This window comes from Mus caroli, unplaced genomic scaffold, assembly GCF_978045245.1.
Source record: "Mus caroli unplaced genomic scaffold, Mus_caroli_1 scaffold_5, whole genome shotgun sequence".
In the NCBI taxonomy this organism is placed as follows: Eukaryota; Metazoa; Chordata; class Mammalia; order Rodentia; family Muridae; genus Mus; species Mus caroli.
Window position 1 is genome coordinate 117,668,803 of NW_028227260.1, and position 5,177 is coordinate 117,673,979.

The 5,177-nt window shown below is 47.0% G+C and overlaps 1 pseudogene across 1 annotated transcript; it reads right to left on the reverse strand.

Moving 5' to 3' along the window:
- Nucleotides 1-1,147: 1,147 nt before the first annotated feature.
- On the reverse strand, nucleotides 1,148-4,771 carry LOC110286901 (protein BTG1 pseudogene; annotated as a pseudogene). The gene is made up of 4 exons (XR_015047106.1): nucleotides 4,664-4,771; nucleotides 4,267-4,382; nucleotides 2,626-2,890; nucleotides 1,148-1,810 (listed from the first exon to the last, which is right to left on the reverse strand). The product of XR_015047106.1 is annotated as a protein BTG1 pseudogene (transcript).
- Nucleotides 4,772-5,177: the final 406 nt, after the last annotated feature.

Genomic DNA, 5,177 nt, shown 5'->3' on the forward strand with positions numbered 1-5,177 from the left:
TTATTCACATTTCAGATGTTATCCCCTTTCCTAGATGCCCCTCCAAAAATCCCCTATCCCCTCCCGCCCCCTGTTCCCCAACCCACCCACTCCTGCTTCCTGGCCCTGGCAGTCCACTATACTGGGGCATAGAACCTTCACAGGGCCAAAGACCTCTCCTCCCATTAATGACTGACTAGGCCATCCTCTGCTACATTTGCAGCTAGAGCCATGTGTCCTGCCATGTGTTTTCTTTGATTGGTGGTTTAGTCCCAGGGAGCTCTGGGGATACTGGTTAGCTCATAGGTAAAATTCTTGATAAACTAATTGCATGCTTAAAGGATTGAGCTTTCTTACTAAATTGCCGAAAAAGCTACTGAGAACATTCAAGATACTAGTGCAAATTCCCCCAGTGCCTGGCAAATAAAGAAGTGGATGCTCACAGTCATCTATTGGATGGAACACAGGGCCCCCAATGGAGAACCTAGAGAAAGCACTGAAGGAGCTGAAAGGGTCTGCAACCCTATAGGTAGAACAACAATATGAACTAACCAGTACCCCCGGAGCTCGTGTCTCTAGCTGCATATGTATCAGAAGATGGCCTAATTGGCCATCATTGGGAAGAGAGGCCCATTGGTCTTGCAAACTTTATATGCCCCAGTACAGGGGAATGCCAGGGCCAAAAGAATGGGAATGGGTGGGTAGGGGAGCAGGGCGGGGGAGGGTATAGGGAACTTTCAGGATAGCATTTGAAATTTGAAATGTATATAAAGAAAATATCTAATTAAAATAAAAGAAAGAAAGATCAGCTGTGCACTGTAATTTGTTTAAATACACGTTTATGTTTTATGTGTCTGGAGAGATGTCTCTGAGATCATGAAACCTGTCTGTTCTAACAGAGAGCCAAGGTGTAGTTTGCAGAAGCATGGGTATCCAACTCCCTGTTCTGACTCCTCCTGGCATACTACACAAGTGGCCCACAGATACACAGTCAGCAATTCACTCATATACATAAAATATAAAATTAAATTAATAAATTTTTCTTAAAGGGATTGCTATAACAATTGAGATATAAGGTTTGGGAGAGACAAAAACCAACCTATGACTTCATTCCTTAAAAATACAGTGAATGCTTCTGTGAATTCACAGGCTATTACATCATCAGAAAAGACTATACAAACTATAGCAGTGTCACTTAAAAATATCAACACTATCTCATGCCAGATCTTTACAGCTGTGACATGGTTTAAATTCAATAATCCATCCCCAAGAGGAGCCCACCCAAAGCAAAAATCAAATTTATCCGTCCATTATAAGATGATCCATCCGCAGACTGTATCTTAACCCAATACAGCCATCATATTGTAGTTTTTAGAAGGGTTTGTTCTGCGCAAAAGACGTTCCTCCTTGCAACCACTTCTGCTATCTACCATTTGTGCATTGGTGCTGTTGTGAGAGCTACCTCCCACTGGTGAGGCTTCATACAGCACACAGATGGAACCATCCTCTCCAATCCTGTAGGATACTTCATAGGGGTCAACCCACAGTGTGAGTTCACTTGGGAGAAGCCTGAACAACTCTCTACTGCTCAGTCCAATCTGCTGGGCAGCCTGACTGACAAGAGGATCCATCTTATGGTTGATGCGAATACACCTGTAACCCGATCCCTTGCAGGGTTGCTCTGGGAACCAGTGATGTTTGTAGTGTTCTACCAGCAGCTCCTGCAGGCTCTGGCTGAAGGTCTGTAGCAGCTCCTCATTCCTGAGGCCCTTGGTGCAGAGGAACTTGCAGATGAAGGTTGCTGCAGCACAGATCTCACCAATCATGGTGGCTGCAAGGGTTAAGAAGGGGGATGCATGGAGGTACAAGATAGGTCAGTAGTGTGTCTCTGAAGGCACAACAGTCACCCACCTTTCTACCAAGACCTGGAGGTCTAGAGAAAGCAAGTGTGTGAGTGAGGCAGCTATTAGCTCTAGGGGCCTTTTGCAAACTTTTCTTTTAGAGGAAAATGTTACTGTGGAGCGAAGAGACAGGAGGAAATAGCTAGCCTGGTCATATCACTTTGCCCTCCCCAGCCACCTTCCCACCAACCCAGCAGCCTCAGAGGACCCCATGAGTTGTAGTTCCAGTTCCAACAGACAAAATTACTTGCATTCTTAAAGGCATATTAAGTGTAAACCACCTGAGCACACAGAACAACACACTGAGTACATATCTTGGCCTGTCGAGTACAGGGAAGTGGAACACACTGACTAAAATTGGGTTGATGGGAACGCTGCCTGACCAGAGCTGGGACAGGCAGTATGGGGATGGTGCTGAGTAGATCACCTTGGTTACCGACTATGAGGATGGTCTTATTCCTAGGCTACTTGGTCCCAACCCGCACTGTGATTGTTAAGTTGTTTCGGGAGTGTAGAGATGGTAGCATCGGTCATGTACCAGTATGGGCCACTAAGAAGGTAGCTTGACCCCAGCTTATTCTGGCACTGTGTATTGGCACAGAAGGGCATATCTTAAGCTAGGCCTGGGGGTCTGTTAATGTTATAGATGAGCAGAGTTATGGGTGACTCAACAGGCCAAGATTGGTGGACAAGAATTGTGATCCATGCTATGCCTAACAGTTTGAACAGGGTCTTGATTACTTACCAATTGCTGCTGGTGATCAGGTATATTGACCTCAGCTGGTCCAGAGACTCAGATGGCACAAGAGTCACTTAGGAGGTTGGTTTGTGCACAGGCTGAGTGACTGAAGGCTTTGGGGAGTATTAGTTCGCCAGTATCGGAAAGGACCTTGAACTCTCTCAAGACTGGGATGGTTCACAGCGAATAGTGGAAAGGACCTTGAGCTCTTGCCAGGCTGGAGTGGTGCTCTTCCAGCAGTGGGACCTTGAGATCTTAAGCTGTCCCCAGGCTAGAATGGTGCACAATATGGTTAGCTCCAACTAGACAGTGGACTGGCCCAGGCAGTGAATCACTTAGGATCTTAGGATAATGCCCAGACTGCTTGAAACTGTATGAGCCTGGGAACTATGTAATGGTGTGTTGGGTAGGGTCCTGGATCAGTCATGAAACTGAAGCAAACTGAATGACTAAGCCAGGACTGGGATATGGGAGTGGTGTAGGATGGCACTCTCTAGACATCTCTCTACTCTGGATAGTACTTGGGCTGCTTGGCCCCAACTAGGTCTGAAACTCTGGAGATGGCGCAGAAGGGCAAGTGTCTGAGTGATTGACAAAGCAGTGCTGACCTGTGATCAGCTGGACCTGAGCTAAGCCTGGGAGGGTGAGGAAGGCACATTAGGGAGTATTTTGATAAGTAACCAGGTTCTACTGTTGGCTCAGGCTAAAAGACCAAAGTTAGGCCTGTGGGGGTGATGAAGGCAAGTGTATTTATTGGGTTTTTATTAGGCTGTACTGATGGGCAAACTGCTTGATTCAAGCTAGGCCAGGGTGTATGAGATGGTGTGGAATAAGAGTCCTAATCAATTAGGATGATCTTCTGCTACCCTTATTGTTTGTTCTAAACAAGTCTTGGCTTGTTAGGCTCCTGAGTGAGGGAGTGCCTGCCATTGAACACTCCCCATAGTATACTGGTAGGTAGGTGACATAGTCCCAGACAGCTCTGTGTATATGGGGATAACAAGGAAGGACCAAGTTCTAGGCCAAAAAGAGATGGATTGTGTGCAGGCTACGTGACCTGAACTAGCCCAGTAGAGTGATCATGCGTCTGTCACTTACCAGTCTGGTCTGGTACACAGTATGCCTGAGATTGTGGGGCCACATTGTAGACTGCAGTGAGGCATGAGGACAACATTCTGGGTCACTAACAAGACTTGGCAGGCATGCAAGCTGCTTGACCTGAACTAGGCCAAGGAGTACAGGGATGGAGCATGAAGTCAATCTTTCTCCTCACCAGGCTGGATGGTGCCCAGGCTGCTGAAGCCATTCTAAACCTGGAATGTGAGGATGTTCTTGGAAGTACAGAGGTCTGGGTCATTCACCAGGCCAGGCTAGAGGACAGGCATTGCTGCTCAAACTACTAGGGTGTATTAGTGCCATAACAAGAGGACCATATCTTGAGTTCTATGATGTACAATGTGATTGACTCCAGCTAAGTTGGGATGAGGAGGGCTATGGCAAGTGAGATTTGTACGAATTCACCAGGCTTTGTGATAATTACAGGGCCTTGTAGATGGAGGATGTGATGGTAGAGCTGGATCTTGGCCAAATAGCAGTCTGGGCTGAGAATATGGGGCTTTAATGGAGACAGTGGTCTGGGACACTCACCAGAATGCGCTAATCTGTGATCTACTTCACCAGAGCTCAGAGATGGCTGGTTAATGGTGAATCTTGGTCTACCACTGGGTTGATCTCTTCTTCAGGCTGCGTAGTCCAAGCAAGGCCTGTGAATGTTAGGAGGGTACACAAGAGGAAGAGTCTTGATACTCATTGTTTCTTCTAGTCTCATTTCTTGATCCTCAAGTCATGGAATCGTTAGCTTTCTTTCCCTCTCCCTCTCCCTCTCCCTCTCCCTCTCCCTCTCTGTGTGCGTGCGCGCGTGTGTATGTGACAGAGAGAGAGAGAGAGAGAGAGAGAGAGAGAGAGAGAGAGAGAGAGAGAGAGAGAGAGAGAGAGAGAGAGAGGCTTGTCAGGGATGAGGAGCATTCAGAATTTGATCACTTACCAAAGTAGGCTTAAGAACAGGCAGCCTGACTGCAAGTCAACCACTGTGGGGATGACACAGAAGAACAAAAATATGGTTCCCTTGCAGGCTGAGCTTGTTTGAAGGATTTTTGACTCAAGCTAGACCTGGAAGGGTTGTGATGGAAGGAGAAAATAGGATCAAGATAATTTACCTGGTTGAGCTGGTCCACAGTCTGCCTGTGACTGTGAGATCACTCTTTAAATCTGAGCAGGTAGAGGAGGGCATGGGTCTGGGTCACAAAGGAATATTGCTTGCCTGGGAGCTGCTGGAGTGGGACCAAGCATGGGAATGTGAGAGTGATACTAGAGTATGGGGTCTCAATCCCTACCAACAGTGATGTGGGTTTGTGGACATGTCCAGAGAGCACAATGGTCCAGATCTTTCATCAGGCTTGGCTAGAGTGTAGACTGTGCACAATAAACTAGGCCTGCAATGGCTAGTACCACTCAAGCAGCATAGGCTCTTTATCTCTCATCAGGCTTGGATGGAATAT